The sequence below is a fragment of the Artemia sp. Qi Xiang Cuo genome, chromosome 17, assembly GCF_049724085.1.
Source record: "Artemia sp. Qi Xiang Cuo chromosome 17, ASM4972408v1, whole genome shotgun sequence".
NCBI lineage: Eukaryota > Metazoa > Arthropoda > Branchiopoda > Anostraca > Artemiidae > Artemia > Artemia sp. Qi Xiang Cuo.
The window spans coordinates 59,925,188-59,951,348 of NC_142810.1; the positions used below are offsets into that span (position 1 = coordinate 59,925,188).

The 26,161-nt window shown below is 37.7% G+C and overlaps 1 protein-coding gene across 1 annotated transcript in view; it reads right to left on the bottom strand.

The window, feature by feature from the left end:
• Nucleotides 1–12,057, bottom strand: part of LOC148942422 (LIM domain transcription factor LMO4.2) — a 36,141-nt gene extending 24,084 nt beyond the window's left edge. The window contains exon 1 of the mRNA XM_089103391.1: nucleotides 11,969–12,057. The gene's annotated coding sequence lies outside the window, so the exon portion shown is untranslated. The remainder of the gene's footprint in view (nucleotides 1–11,968) is intronic.
• Nucleotides 12,058–26,161: the final 14,104 nt, after the last annotated feature.

A 26,161-nucleotide genomic window follows, 5' to 3' on the forward strand; every position in this document is an offset into this window, starting at 1 on the left:
AAAATGGCATGGAATGCACCATAGCTTGTCGAGTGTGTAGAAGAGTTTCGTGCAACAACTCGAAGTGTCAAGAAGATGAATTTTCTGAGGATGAACTTTAAGCCTGTGATTTAATTTTCCCTGTGATTTTTGTTCCTTTGATCAATCAGATGTGCAATTTTCTTACTTTTTACTTACTTACTTAAAGCTCTTGCTCGGCAGCGTCGCCAGCGTAGAGGGAACCAGTCGTCAGCGCCGTCAGTCTTCTCCAGAGTGGTCGGTTCAGGGCGAGGGTTGTCACTTCAGCCGGGTTGATGTTTCTGGAGGCGAGCCGATCACGGATGACGTCCGCCCATCTGCTGCGTGGTCTTCCCCTAGGACGCCTCCAGCCGTGTGCAACTGGGTCGAAATCGAAGATGAGCTGGGTGGTGGTTTGGGCAGGCAGACGGAGCAGATGACCATACCAACGCAGCGAGCGAGACTCAAGCTGCTCGGACAGGGGTGGGAGTTTGAAGGACCTGAGGATTTCTGAATTTCGTACCCTGTCAGGCCATCGGGAGCGTTCTATTTTTCGGAGGTGTTTCGTCTGGATGGCATCTACCTTCAGCGTCTGTGTCTGAGTCAGCGACCAAGTCTCAGCAGAATAGAGCATAATGCTGGCAACCGAAGCAGAGTATATTCGTGCTTTGGTGAGACGGCTGATCTGGGGTTTATGGAAGACTGTTTTTAGAAAGCGACCGAAGACAGAGTTTGCTTTTGCCGCTCTTGCTGATATTTCGGCATCTAGGCTTCCGTTTGAGCAGACAATTGAACCAAGGTAGGTAAACTGCTTGACTACCTCTACAGTCTGGCCACAAATTTCCACAGATGACAGGGGGTTGGACGGCGTTTTCTCAACGGGCATTATCTTGGTCTTCGACCAATTTATTTTCAGACCAATTTTCTCAGCGGCAGAGGCCAGTGTTTCCAGTGTAGTTTTGAGGTCACTAATGTTTTCGCATATTAGCGCCACGTCGTCGGCAAAGTCGACGTCTGAAAGAAATCTTCCAGCAAAGCCTATGCCAAACGGCTGCACCTTCTGTGTTTTATTCAGGATGTGGTCTATTACACAGTTAAAGAGCTCAGGTGCAGCGGCACATCCTTGCCGGACACCATTTTTAATTTTGAAATATCCAGAAGGCCGTCCATTTACAATCACCGCACTTTCTTACGTTTTATTACAAATAATTTTTACCCCGTCGTGTTTTATGGTGATGAAGGTGAATGGATTTTGATCTCAAATGCCTGCGAAGAGCAAGGTTTTTGGGGAAGGGTGGGGAGGATGGGTAGTAAAAAGATCTTGAAGTATCTCAGAAAACCTAGTTTGTCAACTCAAAACTGATCTAGAAACTTCTATCAAACGCTTGTTTTTTTTGTTTTTTTTTACCTATAATGTTAAAATTTGTTCATTTTTGTTCAAAAACGGAGTATTTCTGATTTATTTTTTGACATTTCGGAGAAACAAACATCAGATATCGTTTCAGATTTTAAATCTGATACAGAAAGACATAACAAACACCACTTTCGTGATATTTTATTTTTTTCCCCAAAAATTAAAAATTAACAAACAAAAAAGGCGAAAAAAACAAATTTCGCAGAGAGTTTTTTCTGATCTGAATAGTGAAGAATGATCCTGGTCCTGGAATCTGATCCTGGTCAAACCTTATTGTTCCTGTACTATAAGTAAAGAACGATGTTGGCACAATGTATTATTCATTTTTTTGTTTCCATACCCGGGCACTTCGTATCGAAGGAGTTGTCGTAGAAACTTCCAAAAGGGCTCATTCGATTGGAAATTGTAGTGGCTAGTGTCCTTTTTAACAGTCGAAAGTGATTGAAGGGCAACTAGCCCCCCCCCCCCCATCATTCCCCCCAACACATCCACTCAAAATTTTGAGATAGCCATTTTGTTCAGCTTAGTTGATTTCCAGATAGAGAATATGCTTTTGAGGAGGACACTCCCCCACGACCCTCGGGGCAATGTTTTTATGTTATGCCCTGAGGGTATATAAGAACGATGTTGGCACAACGTATTATTTTTTTTTTCCTTTAGAGCAGGGCACTTCGTATCGAAGAAGTTGTCGTTGAAACTTCGAAAATGGCCGATTTAATTGGAAATTTGAGTGGTTTGTGCCATTTTGATTATCGAAAGTGATTGGAAGACAACTAACACCCCTTCTACGCCCACCATTTCCCCAAACACATCCAATCAAAATTTTTAGATAGCCATTTTTTCAGCGTCGTTGATTTCAAGATAGAAATTATGTTTTTGAGGAGAAAACTCCCCTACAGCCCTCAGGGCAACGGTTGTAAGTTATGCCCTGGGGGCATTTATCATAAAATTGTATAGAATACGTTATAGTAGAAACTTCAAAAAGGGCTCTTTAGATTGGAAATTGAAATGGCTAGTGCCGTTTCTAATAGTCGAAAGTGATTAGAAAGCAACTAACCATTTGCCCAAGCATATCTAATCCAAATTTTGAGATAACCATTTTCGTCCACGCAGTTTAAAGTTCAGGAAATTATACTTTTGAGCAGGACGCTCCCCCACAGTCTTCAGGGCAAGGGTTATAAGTTATGCCCTGGGGAAATATAAGGTTTTTATTGAAATCTTTGTCGTAGAAACTTGAAAAAGGGTACATTCGATGGGATATTCAAAGGAATAGTGACCTTTTTAATAGTCTCGAAAGTGATTTGACCTCCCTCTCACGCCCACATTTTCCCCAAACACATCCAATCAAATTTTTTAGATAGCCGTTCTGTTAAAATTAGTTGAAAGTTTTGGAAATTAGGTCTTTAAGGATGACAACCCATCCCCCCTACAACCCTCAGGACAAGGGTTGTAAGTTATGCTCCGGGGAAATATAAGGTTTTTACCGAAAGCGATATTATTCGATAATTTTAAAGGGGTCATTCAGAGAGAAGTTGGCAGGGCTGGAGTCATATTAAGTTACAAAATGTATTGAAGGCGAGCTATGCCCTCATTTACGACTAGCTTGTTCCGAGACACATTGAATAAAAATTTTGAGGTATCCATTTTTGTTCAACGTAGTCGAAAGTTCTGAAAAGAACTTTCGTCGAAAAGTTCATGCATTTTTACCCATTGTTTACATAAAGTGTTTGGTATCAGGAAAGGCGGACATGTTTCACCCTTGGTGTCCAAAAAGGCCAAGGGAATGCGGGTGCGGCTTTCAGAGAATGCTGAGAGGAGTATTGAACTAAATCCAAACACACTAGATGCTTGCAGTAAGTCAAAAGCGCGTATCTCAGGAATGGCTTGGGGTATTAAGTTGGGATTTTCGGGGAATGATCAATTGATCAAAAGGTAATGGGCGCGCGCTACACCTACTACTAATGCTGCTACCACCCCTGCTACTACAGCTACTGTTTCTGTTATTCAAATTAAATTTGAAAGAAAAAACACCTCTTAAAGGTACTTTAGACGAGAACATCTTATAGTGTATGGCTAATCAGGGACGGTTTTAGGGACACCAAATTCCTAAGAAGGTTGGAGATTGTACTAACTACGGTGGTTGTAAAGGCATAAAGTACTGAGGGAGCCGAATATTCACCGATGCTTTCCAAAGGTCGTTGTGTTTAGTACCCCGTGAAAATCCCCCCCCCCCCCTGTATGTAAAATTGAGCAGCCAAAGCGAAAGCCAGACAAAGTACAAAAAAAAACTTTTAAAAACATCAAAAATTTGTTACGTTTTTTACGAGTTGGAAAAACATTTCGGGGGGGAAGGGGGATTTTAACCCCCTCCCCCTGGATACGGCCTGACGTAATACCTCTCACCTAGATTTCATTAAAATTACCACATTTGAGGATTCTGCATAACGACCAAAATTGTTTGTATTTAACCTTATTTTCTTTAACCTTTATCTTACCGTGCTATGATAACTCAACCCCAATAAACACGAAAAAGAGAATAAAAAGGAATATATAAACATAAATACTATAGGATATTTTACATCATATATTCTACCTGTATTTCGGAATATAAGGAGAATATTCCAGAATCTCTTTCCTTTTTATTCCTTTTTTTGTCTGGCTGTAGCTTTGGCTGCTCAATTTTACATATGGGGGGGGGGGGGATTTTCACGGGTTAGTTTTCAGGTGGGTATCTTACTGTTGCTTTGGCTGCTCAATTTTGCCTATAAGGGGGGGGGGGATTTTCACGGAGTAGTTTTCCGGTGGGAATTGTTCACGGGTATGGCAGAATTAGGCAAGATAAGATAAAATTTATTTTCAAAAGGACATAACAAGCTCTAATAGAGCCGAATTCGCTTCATATATCCATTAAGAGAAAGCAAAAAAAAAGAGACAAAGCAAAACAAGGAAACAAATAATACAACAAGACAAACATCAATCAGGCATAAAAATGGTCAATAGAATTTTAACTCATTAAAAAGAAAAAAAAATGCATGTTCAAGAACTAAAATGAGCTTTATGCGTCTAATGGTAAAACAAAAACAGCGGGGGGGGGAAACAATAATACTTTATTACGAACAACTATCACAGGCTAAAAGACGAAAAAAAGGCCAAATTCGCATTCCAAGCCAAATATTGAAATAATAAAAAAAAAAAACTGAAATTAAAATGTCAGTTGTCCGCAGTGTGGTTAATTCTCCAGGGCAAAATTAGCAAACAACCAGCAAAAATATGGTACTGCCCTGACGAATTTACAATCTTAAAAAATCGTAGTTTTCAATTATGAATGGACCTAAGAAAGGTTCAGCGAGACAGTTGGTTCATAATGTCAACTACAAAAGTCAGATTCTTAATCTGTTGATCATTAGTTAGAATTCCATATTCATTATATTTAAGGAAAAAGAAATATTTGGAAAAGAATTCATGGAATCGAATCCAAATTCTGACTGGAAGGCCATCGAATCTGCTTCTAGTATTCTATACTTCCGTCTTAAAAAGTGTGCTCTAATTCCGTTGGTTTATTCTGGTGACGTAGTCATTCATGTTACTCCTTAATCTGATATCAGGGAGGGAAGCTAAAGCGTAGTGTTAGCTTGAATATTCAATTGCCTAAGTAAAAGGGGTGCTAAAAAATGCAGGTCAAGTTGAGCTGAAAAATGAAACTTAATACCATTCCCAAGAAATAGTCTTTGATAACTTGGATACACTTACACTTTTGATGTATGTAAATTGTAAGAGTAGAAGTACTAATAGTAGGGATTGATGGAGATTTTTGTTGTAGTGTCATAAGCAACGTGATGAGGTTTTTTCACAAACCTTTCCCCTAGATCGTTTATGTCGGCCCAAGAATACTTCCTTGGAGTACTCTGTCTATAAAACCGAGCTGTCTTTTGAAATGGAGCCATCACAGCCCTTTCTCCGGGAGACTGGAACGGGGGTTATACTTCGGAAGCATAGTTATTTGACCTTTAGACTATTTTGAACAAAATGGCTATCTCAAAATTTTGACCGGATGCCTTTGGGGAAAAGGGGTGAAAGGGCTGGTTGCCCTTTGATAATTTTTGACGCTTTAAAAACTAGAAAGTTTCAATTTCCAAACGAATGAGCTCCTTCCAAAGTTAATAGGACCACCCCTTCCACAAAAACCTTTGCTTAAAGCTTTTAAGGGAAAGTCAAACTACCACTACTTACTCGTTGCATCACCCAAGGCCAACAAAAGTGCTCACGCTCCTACAAATCCTCTCCCCCCGCACCGCTAATTTCTTATTCAAGAAGTAGCTGCGGATGATTTTTGTGTTTTAAAGTTTTGTATCGAATTTCAATGCTTACTTGTAGGGCTATTTTAAATCTTTGTTTACACATAAATGTTCCGTTTTTGAATATCTGCCAAATAGATTTATTACTGGGGACTGTCAGTACAAATCTGTGTTCGTTAGTATTTTTGTTTCCACAAATTAATAGAAAATTATTAGTAACAATTTCTTTGCGGTATTTCGAAGCATATTTTTTTTTATATTATTATTATTACAAGCTTCACGGTTCCATCACAAGTGACGATATGCCACGAGTCCTGGTAATTACTTCGCTTCTTACATTTGAGGTATTTATTATTCCTTCTCTTAAACACCTCCAGAGGATTTTCCAGGATTACCTCTGCTGGGGAGCCATTGCTTGTGGTGACAGGTCGTCAGGCGAATCTCGTCTTCAAATATTCCTGGCGGGGTGTACTCTGCACAAAGTAGTCCTGTCGAGCTGAACTTTGGCGAGTTGATCGCAAAAGCGTTGCTCAGTCTGGAGCAAGTTTCGATACCTCCTCAGATTGAAGGCAATTCATGTATTTGTAGAACACCGACATTAACACCCTTTCAAACAATTCTGGATCGACTGTGGGGGGTTGGGATCAGAGTTGCTAGAAATTGCTGTGCGAAATACCCGGTTTTGAACACGTTGAAGGAGTAATGTGGCTAATTGGAGCACAAGCAAAGAGAGGAAATGTATATCCCATGACTGGTCTGATACATAACGTGAATAGTGTCAAAATGTAATCGTCAGGGAGGAGGTATTTGCATCTTAGGGTGACTCCTAGCTTCAGGTAGCAGGACGATCTCACTTTGCCGAAGTGTTCAGCCAATGTGAGATTTGACGGGAATGAACTCTAAGAAGGCGTACAATGTTTACTTTTGTCATTGTATCTCCTTTGAAAAGGAGAACAAAGTGGTTTTTCACATTCCGCGCCAATGAAATTAAGCGCTCTTTTGTTTTTGGCGCATTGAAACTGATCAGCCACTCATCTGCCCAAACCTCAATTTTTTCAGATCAGCCAAGTGGTGAGGCTTTTTTCACAAGGATATCCCCTAGATCGTTTATGTCGGCCCAAGAATACTTCCTTAGGGTACTCCGGCTAAAACCGAGCTTTCTTTTGAAATGAAGCCGTCAAGGACAACATATATTGAACATTGAGAAAGTCAGCAAGCATTTCAAATAGCCAACACCCAACTTCATAGGCTTTTAGTTTGAATACAAGGTCCTCGCGCCATACGCGATCAAAGGCTTTTGCGATGTCAAAGGAGAGAAGGCGAATGAAGTTTCTGAGACAGACACTCAAACCATTCTTGATATACAGCGCAAATGCTCTTTTGATCAGTTGAATCTATTTTATCTGCATTTGACCGAAATCAATATGTTACAATCAAGATACTTTGATGTTTCTTTTTTTTATTTTTTTTAATTTGCTATATCTTCTTTTCATTATTCCTAAAAATTACTACAACAACTTTTTCGTCAGCAATTCTATGTGCAACAGCCAGCAGAAAATTGTTCGTGACAATTTGGCTGCGGAAATTGGAAAGCGTTCTGTGACTGAGACACAGCCTACACCAAAGGACAATCCTTGCACACATACACAAATACAGGGATGTAGGAAAGAAAAAGATAAAGAATGAAAGAGGGAATAAGAGAAAGAGGAGGGAAGAGCATGCACGCAAACAGATTTTCAAGGAAGGGTGAGAGAGATTGAGAGAAAGACGTGAAGGCAAGTGAACAGGAAATTGTTTATGGAATGGATACAAATTTTGAGGCCAACCCGTATCCGTCGTATACCCTTTTCTACTACCCCCCCCCCACGTAGCCCCCATAATATTGGATAAAAATCTTAAGATAGGGTTTTTGTTCTTAGACATTCATAAGTCTAATAAGCATGCCCGCTGGGGTTGACATCAACCTCACAGCAACAGGGGCAATTGCCCTAAGTTATAGAAATCACCCATTGTTCACACAGAAGTTTTAGCACAGAAGACAGCCACAGGTTGGGTCTTTGTTTAGATAGATTTATTTTCCAGATAACAGTACAATAATTACACAACAATCTACAAATCCCCCGCAAAAGTTCCATTACCTGTAGGAGGGGGATTATAAATCAGATCTCATAACATTTAAACACTTAACATGTAAAGCATTTGCTTCATAAAAATGGAGAGAAAAAAAATCGAATCAGCTTTACGTCTGAATCAAAGAAATATTTGTGTCCCCTAAATTGGGATTCGCCCAAGAAACAATAAAGCCTGGAACTTATACCCATGAGCAATTGGGCCAAGGGGTTATGCACAGCAAAAACTTCAAAAAAAAACTACCCCGTCTGAAAAAAAGGGCAAAAACATTTTTTGGGTTTTGAACATTCCACCCAAAGACTCAGAGTCAAGACGCACAAAAATGGGGCCTTAACTCCATGGCGTTTTGCAAAAAGGGCCTAAGACCACTTTTTTCTGAAAATGAGTCAAGCATACGGTTCGAAAGTAATCGAAGAAATCTATCGATTAGTCTATTCAAAATGGGTTTATCTTTAATCCTGACGGAGTTACAAACAGCTCCAAAAGTGTGTAAAAAAAAAAAAAAAAAATCCCTTATCTTCTAAGTAACGAGAAGTTCAGCAATTTGGACATTTCCAGCGAATTCCGACCAAAAGGTTAACTAGGAGTCAGTCTTTACAGTTTCCTTAAACTCTGATTTGTGACAAAGATTTTTTTTTTTCATTTTGCTCTCCTTTAAAACTAGGAAAAGTGGACTTAGGCCATTTTTGCAAAACGCCACGGAATTTTGTCTCTCCCAATGGCTTGCATTTGACGTTCACAAGTTTCTTGGCAAGATACACTCCTATACAGAACACAAATTTGAAACTAATTTTGGCGGTATTGGTTCGTGACGCCAAAAATGGACCCAATTTTTTCGACTTTGATAGGCTTGTAGCTTAAAGGACTTATAGACAGGGCCTGGCAGACACTGATGAAAACAAAAGCATTTTGAAGATTGGCTGCATTGATTTTTGAGACCTTAAACAGAGTCAACGAATGTTTTTTCTCAGATTTTCATCAGATTTTTTCAGGGGTAGGGGGAGGCGGGTGGGGTTTACAAAAGGATTTTTTCGGTGAGGGGGGGGGTCCTACAAAAAACTTCAAAACGCATAAAAAATTTGTTTATATTAATTATTGTTACGTTTTTACGAGCCAGACAAATATTTCGGGGCGGGGGGGGTTCAAACCCCTTACCTCCCCCCCCCCTGGATACGGCCTTGCGTACGGGGCATGTATACAAAGACAAGCGGATATGGGACTAATGAAAACTAAAGCTTCAAAGAAAAATTTATTCATCCGTGACACCCAAACAGGGCTGTAACCACTAGTGATTTATCACTATTTCTAGTGATTTTTCTTAATAAGTGATTTTTTTTGGCTAGTAATTTTTAGTGATTTTCTAAAAAGTCTAGTGATTTTTTAATTTTATAAGTGACTTGTATTGGAATCAAGGTAGGCTACTTACGTATTATAGTGACCCCACTTAAGAAGTTTGATCTAATCTATCTGCATAAAACCGGTTTGTCTGTCCACATTCGGAGGTAATTAGCTTAGGCACAGTAAGATAGACTATTAAATAGTTATATTGTAATTAAATATTTAATATACAGAGTAGGTATCTTGGTTAGGTATTTAATATAACGCGTTCTGGGCGGCCTGCTTTTCATAATTCTTTGTTGTAGTTTCCATAATTTTGTTACCAAAGTATTATATTTTCATCATATTTAGGTGTTTTTCATTAGGATTAACCTATCTTCACTTCTTGAATGGGGTCGCTATAATACATAATTACCCTAATCTAATTTTAAGCAGGCAATCAGAGAAGAATTATTGATTTAAAAAAAACAGTCGATAAAATAACCATACAATTAATAAAAATTACTGTCTCCATCCCCCAACATTTTGGCTAGTGACACCCTGCAAGAAGCTCGCTTATCATCAGCATATTTCCTGCCAAGGTGACGGTTTTCTTCCCTTCATCACGATTTTCATCCTCTGCTGATGACTGTACATATCATCGAAATATCCAGAACTTTTGTATACGTTTTTGACTGTCTAATAACAGGACCTATCTCCGTTTGAACTCTTATTTGTTCTTCATAGAAAGGCAGTGTGGTCTTGAAGAAATACCGAGGTTTTATGGCAATGCTTAGATTTGCCTATTCACTTACAATTTCTTAAACCTAATACTGACAATGTACTACTAGGCCTAGGCTAGTATGTGTTGGCCTCAGGGAGCTTGGTGAGGTGATGAAGTGTTAGTATTGTAGATGTTTTAGACCATTTACGATTCTGTCCATTAAATAATGCCATGGACAGTTGAAATAAGTTCTTTCTCACTATGAATGTTTAGGCTATATATTATCCAAAGGCCTAGGTCAGGCATGTACACATAAGTGTCTTTTTTTTCTTTTTTTTTTTGACGACAGAAGACAATAATAAGCCAAAAATGTTTTATGATTTCATAGGAAGTGCTCAGAAATTCAGAAACAGTTACAATTCTGTCAGTAACCTAAGGCCCCCTGCATATGTTCCTGGCCTATATCTCTTTTTATAATGGGGTAAAGTCCTAGATAAGAGGCTTTCATCTATCTTGGAAAGTAGTTGTGTTGGGTGGATGTAACTTTCAGAGACGATTTCAGCAGAGCCGTTCAAAGGGGGGCGGGGGGGGGGGCAAGCGGGTCACCTGTCCCGTGTACTGTAGCTGGGGTAGGAAACCGCGGCTGAGGGATTGCCCATTTTGATCAGATTTATCACTTTCATTCAGCTTTTTTGGTTCATATTTGAGTCGGGAGGGGGGACTGTAATTAATTTGCTACCAACCCTAGGAGTAGCTCTGAGCTTCAGAGTTTAAATTATACCCTTAGAAAATCTTCTGAAGTGTCAACCACCCGGGATGGATACACAGTAACTGTTTATTTTTGAAGGGGGGGCACACAAATAAAACTTGGCCTCCTTCTTTGTTTTTTCCTTCAACCCCTGTAATTAGCATAAATTTCGACCTTCTGGGGGCATGTGCTACTAAATTTACCCCCTGACTCTGCCCCTGTCTACTTATACCCTTTCAAAGAGAACTAACCTTTGATGAAATTGGATAAACTTCATTGTATAAATGTGGATTTTTAAGAGATAGATCTACAGCACAAATAAGCCCCAAGAAAGAGTTTTGAGTTTCATGACTTTGTTAAACCCTGACTTATAAAGTAAAAAAAAATCGAAAAAATGAGCTTTGAATTTGAAAAAAAAAACACATATGGTTTCATATTAGCCATATGGCTCATAAGTCATATCATGTGTAAGGCTCAATTCAGTGCAATTGTGTTTTTACTAACACTTAAAGTAAAAAAAAAAAAAATTGAACCAAAGTTAAGCCCCCCCCCCAAAAAAATGTAATTTTATTTTGAAATTAAGACAGATAAAAGGCCTATCTTCTAGACTATGCAATTTTCCAAGCCTTATACAAGGAAAACAGTAGGGATATGAGTTTGAAAAAAATCAGGCTCTGAACTCAATCCTGACAGTTTCATTCTCCTAGGCCAAACCCAACTGCCTTCCAAGATAGCCTTGCAAAAAGCCTCATCATCTAGAATTTTACCTAGCCTACTTTTAAAATTAAATATTCTTTCTTTAGGCCAAATAAAACCGATAATATTAAAGATTTGTATAGCCTAGGTTTCCCATAGTGCACTGATTCTTGTTTTCTTAATTGAGGAAAATACATTTTATATATTTAACCCCCATAGCCAAAAACAGATTAACAACTAAAATTAATTAATAAAGTTAAAGATACTACTGGTTGTTCAATAGGCTATACACTCTGACGTCTTTTCATGAAGAGCCTGAAGGCATAGGCCTACCAAATTCCATTTAATAAGATATCCTGAGACGTTTTTTTACGAATAGGCCTGAGAGGCCCTAACTCCTAAGTAAATAGTCAAGGCCTACCTAATATTAGTTTAAAAAATAAAATAACATAGCCTAATTACGCTAAATATAAACAAATAAAAAATGAGATAAACACCTTTTAATTAAAACAAAAGAAGCCTAGGTCTGTTTAGCCTCATTTCCATTGCAAACCATCATTTTCTTTTATTCATATCTCCTTTCAATGAGTAAAAGCCTTCTTTTAATAATTAAAACAACTGAATTAAGATAATAAAATTAAAAATACCTTTAGAGTTGTTTAGTATCCATTTTTGATGTCTCTTGTCTAAGGAACCCTTAGGCGAACTGGTCTCCTTTTTGTAAAAGACACCCTAAAGGCGCAGAGGCGAGAGACATCTAATTTGAATAATTAATTAATATGTGATTTCGAGGAGAAATACATTTGCTTGATTAACAAAAATAAAAATAAGAGTAAAAAATAGGTAAAATAGGAATAGAAAATGGAATATTCCAGAAGCATTAAAGAAGAAACGAATACAAATAAGTGAAAGATATTTCAGCTGGGGGTTTACTAGTTTTTATCAGGGGCGTCGTTTGGGAGGGGCAAGAGGGGGGGGGGGAGGTCTCACCCAGTAATGTGGAGAAAAATTATTATATAGCCCATGCTCCTTGAATATCCGAAAGTAGACCCCTCTTATCCTCCCCCAATGAAAATGTGGTAGCCTAGATTCGCTGCTGGTATTTGTGGACGGCGAGAGGTTGACCTTAACGTGAGCCCTGTTAAACAGAGTGACAAAGGATCAGGGACATACGCACGGGAAGGGGGGTTAAGCCACCTCTTGAAAAATTACATTTTCAAAATTTCTGGAGACTTCGTGTTCAAATTAAACAACAAAATTTGTTAATTTTTATTACCTCCCCCCCCCCCAGGCCGTAGCCAAAATTTTTGGTCGATGGGGAGGAGGGGTATTTTTTCGGTTGAGGGGGGCTTATAAAAAAAACCTTCAATAAACACATAAAAAATGTCGTTATATGCAGTTTTGCTCTGCTCTTACGAGTCAGACAAAAGGTAGAGGGGGGGGGGGGGTCAAACCCCTTAACCATCGATGTGTACAGCCTTGGGTCCACAAAAAAAATGTTGGTGTATATGCCTGCAAGGGCATCCAATCTTCTTAACTACTTAAATTTCCAGGTAGTTAAAGCAAGAGTGATGATTGGAACTTTTCCGAAGGGGTACGACTGCTCAACTAGTAGGCTACTAGGAGTTAGGAGCAAATCTCATTTTCCTCTTTTGGCACATTTTAAATGTCTTCTTGTAAACCGGGGGGCATGCCTCCTTATCTCTCCCTGCTGGTGGACATAAATTCAAAGCTGTTCAAATCCAATGGCTAGAGCGATATTTATGATCAGTGGCGGAATATGCACAAAAAGTTACGACAGAGCCGTTCGAGTGGGGGGGGGGGCTGGGTAAGTTTTACGGGCCCCGTGATAGGGGAGGGTATCTGAGGAGGCTTTCCAGTCCCCTTTGATCAAATTTTCATTTTGATTTGGCTTTTTTTGCTTATATTTGAGTTGGGGGGGGGGAGCTGTAATTAATTTTTTCCCAGGCACCACCAACGTTAGGAATGGGTCTGAGTTACGAAGTGAGCAGTCCCCCAGGAGCCAGTGTGCCAAGCATATACTAAGATTTTGTTTTCTTGTTCGGCGAAAATGAGGGATATGCTAATAAAAAAAAGTAAAAAAAAGCACGTCATAAAGCTTCACTTGTCTTTGCAAAAATATGTTTATTATATTAGGTCCACACTTTGCTAATTAATCTGGTAATATGTACATCTGTTGACAGAAACAGATTTTTTTGTTTAATCTAAGGACTTTGAGTTTTCTGTTTATTTTTTCCTTCAGAAAATGAGCAGATAAATTCTTAGACTCGTCAGTTATCTCCAAGGACACTTTTTCCCCTTTTTCTCATTTTGAAACTCGGTTTTCAAAACTTTTGGCAACCCGGTAATCAGTAACTTTTCAATCCACGGAAATGAGTATACATGATTTTTTTTGTCATATATATATATATATATATATATATATATATATATATATATATATATATATATATATATATATATATATATATATATATATATATATATATATATATATATATATATATATATATATATATATATATATTATATATATATATATATATATATATATATATATATATATATATATATATATATATATATATATATATATATATATATATATATATATATATATATATACAAGGGGCTGTGGTCACAAAAACAAAGACACTTTCATACAAGCTTAAACTGGCACAAAAGTATAATCTAGGCTAGTCGACTATAATCTATGTCTATGTTCTATAATCTTTATTTATGCTCTATACCCATCGTCAGGAACCTTCCAAGTCTCTTTATACCTCCCATATCTTTCCTTGCTAATAAATTTATTATCTCATCTCTCTCCCAAGCCTCAGCCCCAAACAATTCTTTCCTTAAATCCATTAATTCACTACACTTTCACTCAAAATGAACCAAATCTTCCTCTTTCCCACACATAAGACAAAAGTAAGGACCAGAAACTTGCCTAACCCCTACTAGATACTTCCTTCTCTCACCTACTCGTAACCCATCTGACCTAACACAAATAATAAACTTTAGCTGCCTCTTTTGAAGCCCCGCCTTAAAATACAATTCTTCTCCCCACTGCTCCTTACCTTTTGCATACAACTCCAGTGATCGGGTCTCAATCACGAACGCTTGCCAACCTGGATCTTGTGTCCCTTAACCTCTCCCTGACCCTACTTGCAGCTTCTCCTTCCTTTAATCCAATCCCTAGTCCAACATTCCATAGCCTGAAAATCCACAATCATCCAATATCTTCTTTATTTGAGATGGCCACGTATCACTCTTTGGGATCCTCAGAGCTTCTAAACATGCTGCTTTTGTTATCCTTACTCTGGTCGAACTCAAGATTTCCTCCCATAGTCTTATCATCCCTACTAGCCTATCACTTCTTAAAGAAAATAAACCTAGATGTCCTCTCAATACTAAACTATTCGTTGAAAAATGTAGACCTAAAACTCTCTTAAAATACTGAAGCTGAATCTCCTCCATCCTCTCACCAACTATGTATCCCCAAACTTCAGATCCATAATGCATAGTCGATGCAATCTTTACCTGAAATATCTGCTTATGTATAATAATAATAATCTTTATCCGTTCTCTTTATCACACTGCAATAAAATGGGTATCGTAAATTTAAGCACAAAAAAAGAAGAAAAGCACAAAAGGACATAGCACCAAGAAAAACACAAATGATGAACCATCACCTCTACTTCAGGACACTATTGTTGTTACATCTGACGTAATAGGGCACAAACGATTTTAGATATCTTGTTGTCGAGTGTGTAGGCGGGCACTCCAACAGTTTTAGGTATGCATCTTCAGGTTATGTATGTTCGCCAGTTGGCTAGCAGTCACAGCATAGGCGCAGGACTTTCCTTTAGCAAGACTTAGTTTCAGTTGCTTTACAAACTTACCATTTGACGAATACGTATATCATAAATACGTAAACTCCTCCCTAATTTCTAAATCTATTCCCTCCCATTTTACTCTATCCCTACTTGTAATCTTACCCCCTTTTCTAAAAACCATAATTGCTGACTCCTTTACATTCAGGCTTAGTTGCTTCCTATCTATATATTCCTTAGTTCTATCCAACAAGAACCGTAAATAATCTAGACTTCGTTACTAGTGCCAGATCATCTGCGAACATCGGCATGCATAGTTCACAGATATCTAATGACACCATTGGGGCTCCTTACTTCCTAAGAAAATCCGGCAAATCAGTAATAAATAACGAAAATGACCGTGGAGACAGGGAGCAACCTGGTTTAACCCCTTTTCTAGAACAAATTACATCTGAAAATTTTCTTGCCACCCTAATGACAAACTTCGTAGCTTCATACATACTTATTAAAATCCATACAAGTGGGTATGGCAGGCCAATATTTATACAATTCTTCATTAACAGTTCCCTCTTTACATTATCAAATGCCCCTTTTAAATCCAAAAAAGCTTCATACAATTCACCTCCCTTCTTATTATAGACAGCGCGCTAGCGCTGCCTAAGTAAAGAACGATGTGGGCACAATGTGTTTTTTTTTTCTCTCCACCCGGGCACTTCGTATCGAAGGAGTTGTCGTAGAAACTTCAAAAACGGCTCATTCGATTGGAAATTGGAGTGACTAGCGCCCTTTTTAATAGTCGAAAGTGATTGGAGGGTAAATAGCCCCTCACACCCATCCTTTCCCCAAACAAATCCAATAACAATTTTGAGGTAGCCTTTTTGTTCAGCGTCGTTGATTTCCAGATAAAAAATATGTTTTTGAGGAGGAAACTCCTCCACAACCCTCAGGACAAGGATTTTAAGTTATGCCCTGAGGGTATATAAGAACGATGTTGGCACAATGTACTATTTATTATTATTTTTTTTTCCTTTAGAGCAGGACACTTCATATGAGAGGGGTCGTCGTAGAAACTTCAAAAGGGGCTCATTCGATTGGAAATTGAGAGTTCTAGTGCCCTTTTTAATAGTCGAAAGTGATTGGAGGGCAACTAGCCCCCCTCCCCAAGCCCATCAACGTTTATATAGATAGTTGTTTTATAAATCATAGGCAGCACGATCGCGCTGCCTAAGTAAAGAACGGGGACGCTCGAGAACGAGACAAGAAACGGGGACTAAGTAAAGAGGAGGACACTCCCTCGCAACCCTCAGGGCAAGGCTTTTAAGTTATGCCCTGGGAACATATAAGAACGATGTTGGCACAATGTATTATTTATTAATTTTTTGCTTTAGAGCAGGGCACTTCGTATCGAAGAAGTTGTTGTAGAAATTTCGAAAAGCGCTCATTCAATCGGAAATTGGAGTGGCTTGTGCCCTTTTTAATAGTCGAAAGTAATTGGAAGGTGACTAACACCCCTCTCATGCCCACCATTTCCCCAAACACATCCAATCAAAATTTTGAGATAGCCATGTTGTTTAACGTAGTTGAAAGTTCTGGAAATTCGGTCTTAGAGGATGACAACCGCCCTAACAGACCTTAGGGTAAGGGTTGTAATTTATGTCCTGGGGGGCATATAAGGCGTATATAGAAAGCGTTGTAGTTTCCAAAAGGGCTCATTCGATTGGAGATCGAAAGGCCTAGTGCCCTTTATAATAGTCGAAAGTTACTGGAAGGCTTGACATTTTTATAGTAAAGATCGAAGTGGGTATAATGTATTATTTTTTGTTGTTGTTGTTGTTTAGACCAGGACACTTCGTGTCGAAGGAGTTTTCGTGGGAACTTCGAAAAGGGCTCATTCGATTGAAAATAGAAATTGGATGATGCCCTTTTTAATAGTCGAAAGTAGTTTGAGGGCAACTAATCCCTCTTCCACTCCCACTCTCCCACGGCCACCCTCCCACGCCAACCCTCCCATTCATGCTCTTAAAATTTAACCAAATCAAAATAGCGTAAGTGGATCGAAGCTATCAAAGAAAGTAAACAGATTTTTTTGCGAATGGTATCAAGTTTTCCATTTCAGGTCAACTAGAGGAGGTATGAAACTAAATTAAACAGTACTATTTATGTCCAGATTTTTAAAAGGGTGTTTGTTGTTAAAAATTGCTGGAAATTTTTCTCCAGCATACAAATAGCAGGCCAAACTATAAAGTCTTTAAAAACGAAAAGATTTAAAGTACTATTTTCTATTTCCCTGAAAAGACTATGTCAATATAAAACGAACAGAAATTAATTTAAAAACTTTTTCCACAAAATAAATTTTTCAAAGAAAAGTAAAGAACTCCATTAAACATGAAATGAGCAAAAATAAAATCAAATAATCTACCAAGCGTGAAACTACCACAAATCAGCATCGATAAATAAATGAAACCCAAAACGAACAGAAATTACAATAATTAACCGCGTCAAACTCAAAACGAGCAGAAATTAACATAAGTTGGGCGCAAAACCCCTATGCCTTCCCAAGGCCAGAACAAAATTTGCACTTTACTGAAAAAATACAAATAAATTTGCATTGTCAGTTTAATATACATATACTGATATTTAAAAATCAAAATGTTAATATTATTTGATTTATTAAAGTTATAAAAGTTAAAACATTTATATTTTTCAGTAAAGTGCAAATTGGGCCTTGGGAAGGCATAGGTTAATTAAAGTTCTACTGCCAAGTTCCACTCACTAGGCCAAGTTCCAGATCGAAGAACTGCTGTAAATATCAAAGAGATACAATGTTATGAATATATAATGTTACGTTTCTACTATACTTCCATAGAGCTGCTGGAATACCACCAGGACCAGGTGCTGAATATCCCATCATCTCCTTTAAACTTTCCTTTAAACTTCTTCTACCCTTAATGGCTCGATTAATGCATCATCTTCTTCCTTCACAGGGCCATAAACTTGAGCTTTGATACTCTTCTTCCAATTATCTTCAAATGCAAACTCATTTTCCGTGGTCTCCTGCCTACTAATACTATATATATATATATATACATATATATATATATATATATATATATATATATATATATATATATATATATATATATATATATATATATATATATATATATATATATATATATATATATATATATATATATATATATATATATATATATATATACTATATATATGTATATATATTATATATATATACGAAAACTGAGTCAAAAATTAGTAAACCCCTCCCCCCTAAAAAAAGTCAAAAATTAGTAAAACCCCCCCTGAACAAAAATCCTGGATACGGCCCTGTCACAGAGTATCTTCATACCACCTCCTCAACTGTGGCCACGCCTCAACCTGGAAAAAGAGTCGTAGTGACCAAAGAAAGAATCCCTGGCAGACGTTCAAAAATAACCTGAATCCTCGTGGTGGATTCCTCCGATACTGGCGTCGTTAGGATAAGGTTACTTGAAAACTGAGGTAATATATTATGAATCGGCCAATGGTCTCTTACCTCAACGCTGAGGTTTGAAGACGCTGTACCAAGAAAGGCACCCTCTCGGCAGTCATTGTAAAGCAACAACTGAATTCTTCGGATAAACACAACGAATTCCAGTGGGAACCACACCCCGCAGTATCACCACACCTACTCCTCACCTGTGACCGACCCTTAACCTGGAAACGGAGACCGAGTGGCAAGAGACAAGATCTTGACTAAAAAATTATTTTTAATTAAATATCATTAATCATTTTAATTGAATTATTTTTTTTGTTTTATTAATTAATTAATTAATTAATTGTTATTTATTTTATTGATTAACTGCGCCCACTACTTTATTTTAATGAAAATAAAATTTCAAAAATTAGGAAATGATTATATCCTTTAGATTATGTATTTAAAATTTTGCGTCTCTAAAATTTCTGAGCCCGGGAGAAGTTCCCCCTCTGTCCCTCTTCTAAAACCACCTCTGATAATCGTCTGGTTCTCAACAAAATAAAAAATAAGCAAGTAATTTATAGAGGGGGTTTAATCGATCTCCTCCTTGACCTTCCTAATTGGAACCCCTATAACTGCCGGGTTACTTAAAGAAGTAGTAATTTACCAGATTTAAATTATTACTCTTATGGGCTTAAAACTGAACTATAAAATTCACCGTTTTCTTTATTTTTCAATTCAATAACTGCAAGATTTAACTAGTAATTGAGAAAAACTTTTCAGAGCCAAAACTGACACAATAGCAATAAATCTAAGCCTATCAATAGGTCTTTAACTTGGGCCTAATTTCCCATGGGGTAGGGGGACAATTGCTCCCTCCAGACCCAAGTTTGCCCCCCCCTCCCCAGAACTCAGTTTGCCCGCAGCTGAAATTTAATTTCTGCAAGAAATCTTGTCAAAATTACGATAAGCCTGCATAATTCAAGTATCCAGAGAAACATATCAGTTTTCTTTAGTATATCTTTGACTTTATGGTAATATATAACTCATTTTTCAGTTTTCACCATCATTTTACTTGATTTGGGAAAACTGGATCCAACTCCCCCCCCCCCATCCAGGATCTTTACGAAATTACGCCACTTCGTTTAAAACTTTTCCCCTTCAATTTTCATCGACCAATTCTTGTCCCATTTGCTTTCTTAACAAGCAGCTAAGTATTAATATAAGTGCAAGTTTTTAAGCTGGTCAAATGAATTAAAATTTTATTCTTTTTTTATTTTTTTTCATATCGCTCAACGAGTAGGTGGGTAGAGACCATGGGTGTCCATTTGGGAGGGGGGGGATATTTGCGCTCTAGATTTCTTTTACCACGATGACATTTTTACCCCTACTTCTCATAAACTGATGCCACTGTCACCCCAACATTTTCACTATTTGATGTAAAATATACTTTGATTTTAAAATATACTTTTCCTTAAAAAAAATATTGCTCCCCCTAAAACATTGTAAAACATTGCCTGTTTTGTTCCCCTACTTCTCATGAACTGATGCCACTGTCACCCCTACATTTTCGCTATTTGATGTAAAATATACTTTGAATTTAAAATATACTTTTCCTTAAAAAAATATTGCTCCCCCTAAAACATTGTAAAGCCTGTTTTGTTCCCCTACTTCTCATGAACTGATGCTACTGTCACCCCTACATTTTCGCTATTTGATGTAAAATATACTTTGAATTTAAAAGATACTTTTCCTTAAAAAAATATTGCTCCCCCTAAAACATTGTAAAGCCTGTTTTGTTCCCCTACTTCTCATGAACTGATGCTACTGTCACCCCTACATTTTCGCTATTTGATGTAAAATATACTTTGAATTTAAAATATACTTTTCCTTAAAAAAATATTGCTCCCCCTAAAACATTGTAAAACATTGCCTGTTTTGTTCCCCTACTTCTCATGAACTGATGCCACTGTCACCCCTACATTTTCGCTATTTGATGTAAAATATACTTTGAATTTAAAACATACTTTTCCTTAAAAAAATATTGCTCCCCCTAAAACATTGTAAAGCCTGTTTTGTTACCCTACTTCTCATGAACTGATGCTACTGTCACCTCTACATTTTCGCTATTTGATGTAAAATATACTTTGAATTTAAAATATACTTTTCCTTAAAAAAATATTGCTCCCCCTAAAACATTGTAAAGCCTGTTTTGTTCCCCTACTTCTCATGAATTGATGCCACTGTCACCACTACATTTTCGCTGTTTGATGTAAAATATACTTTGAATTTAAAATATACTTTTCCTTAAAAAATATTGCTCCCCCTAAAACATTGTAAAGCCTGTTTTGTTCCCCTACTTCTCATGAATTGATGCCACTGTCACCCCTACATTTTCGCTGTTTTATGTAAAATATACTTTGAATTTAAATATACTTTTCCTTAAAAATATATTGCTCCCCCCAAAACATTGTAAAGCCTGTTTTATTCCCCTACTTCTCATGAATTGATGCTACTGTCACCCCTACATTTTCGCTATTTGATGTAAAATATACTTTGAATTTAAAATATACTTTTCCTTAAAAAAATATTGCTCCCCCTAAAACATTGTAAAGCCTGTTTTGTTCCCCTACTTCTCATGAATTGATGCCACTGTCACCCCTACATTTTCGCTGTTTTGTGTAAAATATACTTTGAATTTAAATATACTTTCCCTTAAAAATATATTGCTCCCCCCAAAAAATTGTAAAGCCTGTTTTGTCCCCCTGCTTCTCATGAATTGATGCTACTGTCACCCCTACACTTTCACTATTTGATGTAAAATATACTTTGAATTTAAAATATACTTTTCCTTAAAAAAAAATTGCTCCCCCTAAAACATTGTAAAGCCTGTTTTGTTTCCCTACTTCTCATGAATTGATGCCACTGTCAACCCTACATTTTCGCTATTTTATGTAAAATATACTTTGAATTTAAAATATACTTTTCCTTAAAAAATATTGCTCCCCCTAGAATATTGTAAAGCATGTTTTGTTCCCCTACTTTTCATGAATTGATGCCAGTGTCACCCCTACATTTTCGCTATTTGATGTGCCTTTCTGAGTCCATTACCCTTACTGTCCATCCACTTTCCAAACTGTAGTTTGATTCCTCGCCAATATTTTCTCCTTAAAAAATTTCATTCTGCTCTGATCAGTGCTCTCTAAGGTTAAAACTGAGAAGTTTTAATCTAGTTCTTTACTTTCCAAGGCCGTATCCAGGGGGGGTTACCCGGTTTGAACCCCCCCCCCCCGAAATTTTTGACCGAGTCAAAAATAAGTCGAAAATTAGTAAAACCTAGGTAAAAATCAGTATAATTAGTCGAAAACTGAGTAAAAAATTAGTACCCCCCCCCCGAAAAATTCAAAAATAGTAACCCCCCCCCCGAAAAAAATCCTGGATCCGCCCTTGTTACTTTCCTTTGGAAACCTTAATCGTTACTTCAACGATAATGGTCGAAGTGACGATTGAAAGTTGAATCGAAAATGAAAATTAAACAGAATGATATGCCAAAGTAAAAAACGGACCTATTAATGCCATTTAATATTATCATTATATTTTGTAAATGGTATTTTTTAAATGATATTTAAGCATATTTGAGATGTGCTTGGAGCCAGATTTACGAACAGACCAAGTAGGCCTGAGAGCCCCTGAAGGCAATCTGATGTACTCTGCAGCAAGCTTGCAAAACCCGTTTATCTCAATGAGTCGTGCAAATTCTGTAACGAATTTGTCAACTATGTGAAAAAATGCAAATTTTTATTAAGATCAAGGAACTGCCCTCTCTCAAAGGTCGTGTACACTGTACACCAGATGACACGCGCCAGACTTGGCAGAACCAGACCATGTGCTGTGCGAAGATGTGCAGTTTGGAGGATGTCTCTCACCGGAGCAATACTTGGCGGAGGCGGAAGAAGTCTTGCTTGGAGATTTAGAACCGGGAGTTGAGAATGAGCAACCTCTGGGTTAGAATTGTAGTAAAGAAAATGTAGTTAACATGACCTTTACAAAGAGTAAATCTAGTAATTAAAGCAATACTTGAGTGATATTCCACTTATAATTTTCCAATTTCAAATGAAAGTTACATTTTATGCCAAATGCTATACTTAGCCTTTAAACATCCTGGTTATACTGATAATTTTAAAATTTACTATTTGTAATGAATAGTCACTGTATATTATTATAAAAGTACAAGGCCGTATCCAGTGGGGGTTTAGGGGGGTTGAAACCCCCCTTAAAATGTTTGTCCAACAAAATGCGTATAATTTTTTTACCCCCCCCCCCTGAAAAAAACAACCCCCGAAAAATATCTCGGATTTGACCTTGTAAGAGTATATTTTGTTTTTACACTGACAAATATTCTGTTTTTACCCACTAAGAGACAATGTCATAATAAAACAGAAATGAATACGAAGTACGCACGATATTTTTCTTTGATTTTGTTCAAGCTAAAAAAGTACACTGATTTTTTAACTCTATTTTCTGAATAAATTTCTAGCCCTTTTACTATTACGGTACCCACAGCAGCTGATCAAATCTTCAGAGTTATTATGCAGTTTAGAGCTCAGTGCATATTCTGAGTGGTCACCCACTCTTCCCCACTTTGTGTACGTCCTGGGGCGTCACTTTTTTCACGTGTTCGTATTGTTTCATATGGTGGCCGGAGTTTACCCCCCGGAAAATACCCCCCCCCTCAGGGAAAATGCTCCCCCTCGCGAAAAATACCCCCTGCAGAAAATAACCCCCACGAAAATCACCCCTGAATATATCTCCCAACCCCCGAGGAAAACACCCCCCCCTCCACGGAAAATACCCTTCTTGGAAAATAAAGCTTTCCAAATTTGAGAATTTGATTTGAGTTTTTTTTATTATCCGTAGGGGGAAAAAAAATTTTGGTACGATGTGTAAAACTCGAGAACAAACTGGTTTCTTCGCTAGTTTATTTCAGCATAGCGTGAGACAAGACAAGTTACAGAATAGATGGGAAATATATAATATAATTTGGGCTGTATATTTGCACATAAGGGTGGGGGGTAAAGTACTTGGACGGTTTGAAATCAGAAAACAATTCTTAGTTCATAATATGCAGAATAATTGTACCTAACACATTTTGAATTTAGAACCGCTACATGTTACCCCCTCCCCTTATGTGCAAATATGTAGCCCAAATTATATATTTCCCATCTATTCTTTCACTTGTCGTTGTCTTTTCTCACGCTAAGCGGAAAGAAATAAACGAAGAAACGAGATTGTTCTCAAGTTTTACACGGCGGAAACTTGAGTGAGTGGCGTATAATGCTCAAGTATCAAAATTCCTTCCCCTACGGAAAATAAAAAACAAAGCTCATATAAAATTCTCAAATTTGGAAAGCCTTATTTTCCACGGGGGGTACTTTCTGGGGGGGGGGTGTTTAACGGGGGGTGGATATTTTCCACGCGAGGGGGGTATTTTCCACGGGGGTGTTTTCGGGGGGGGAGGGGGTATTTTCCAGGGGTATTTTCCACGGGGGAGGGATATTTTCTACGGGGGTATTTCCACGGGGGAGGGGGGTATTTCCGGGGGGATATATCCGGAGTTAAGCACGGCTGCGTTCTATCTCCCTTTATATGGATCATTTAAATGGATTTAGTCCTAAGGAGCAAAGCAAAGGCAATAGGAGATCATAGATTCCAATGGGGAGGTGAAATTCTCCTGAACTTGAGATTATGTTGATGATTTATGCATCCTAAAAGAAAAAGCTAACAAAATGAAATAATTTTCAGAGATTTTGTGAGCTTAGGATGCAAGAATAGGTTTGAAAATTAATATCAAGAAAACTAAGCAGCTAAATATAGGAACAAGTGAAGGTGAAGAGGTGATGTTGGGTAATGAGAAGCTCGATCAAGTGGACAGCCTCACTTACCAAGGTGGTAGTATTAGTAAAGACGGTGGGTGGTGTGAAGATGTTAAAAGTAGAATAGCAAAGGTCCAGAATGTTTTTTACAGTTGAAAAAAGTTTGGAAGAATAGAAAGATAAGTCTGCGAACCAAGATTATAATATTGGAAGCTACAGTGAAGACAGTGCTGAAGCTCAAGCGTCGGTGCTCCGAAAGACGGAAGAGGAGTTGCTATATTTTTTCCTAAGAAGTTGCCTACGGATTGTTTTGGGGTACCTGACCTACTAACCGTATCTCGAATAGTAGGCTGTATAAAAAATGTAGCCCAATCCCACTTTACACGGCTATAATGAGAGAAAGGATGAGATAGCTGGGACACGTTCTGCAAATGAAGGATGACAGATTGCCGAAGATTGTCCTTGTCAGCCAACCGTCTATGGCCAAAAGAAAAGTGGGTCGTCCCCGAAAAGGTTGGGAGAATGTCACAAGAAAAGATTTAAAGGAAATGGGAGCTTCTCGGAAGGATGTAAACAAGGAGACTTTGAATAGATTGGCATGGAGGAGCAGCGTGCGTAGCTGTGTTCGCCTCAGGTGGCATGGTGCTGTAAAAGTTTCTCTCTGTATTCCCTTCTCTTCTTTCCAGTCCTATTGTAATGTTGGCCGACAATATTGGGTTCGACTGGGAAATAATGTCTAGTGTCTCCAACTTTCTAACAGTTTGCGAAGAATATAAAATGTTTATTTAAAAATATAATACATTTGTCGAAACAACAAATGCCCGCATGGCGAGGACAGAATCAGAACTGAATAAAGTAATTTTAACTAGTCGATTATATTCAGTTTAGGAAACAGTGGCGGTTTTAAGGAAGACAGAGAGGGCATTTGCCCCGAGTGCAGAAATTTTAGGGGTATAAAATCTCAAATAAATAATCTAACGGGTGTAATGTTTTTGTTATTTTTGAATGTTGTATTTTTATCAAAATAAAAAAGAGGGCGCAGTTGACAGTAAGTAAAAGCAAATTTAATCCAATCTTTTTATTTTTCCTATATCTTTTCCTATATCTATATCTTCACCATTCCTTGAAAATAAAAATAAATAGCAATAAAAGTAAAATATTGCAATGATTTAGATCCCATTCAGTCGTCCCAAGAACTACAAGATATGAAGAAAATGACTCAACTCCAACACACTTCCTTAAAGAAACCTATAGATATGTTAGAATTAATTGCGCAATGCGAATATGAAGGGGTCTTCACAAACGTAAGAGTCGCCTATCAAATATTATTAACGATTGAACTTCAATCGCTAACTTCAATCATTGCAGTGGTTAGTAACGAGCAGTTGTTAGTAATGAGCAGGAATGGCGTATAGAGCGAAACCTCGCCGGACATCGCAAAGTTAAGCTGCAGCCCTGACGTCCTTCCACTGTTGAAGAGACAGCTCACTTATACTCAGATCCTGTTCATAATACCATCCCAAGGTGTGTTTTGGACGACCTCTTTTGCACCTCCCTTTAGGGCACCACTCAAGAAAAGGAGATAGGAGTCGATCCTCTTGCATACGAAGACGTGGCCATACGTCCATCTCCTAC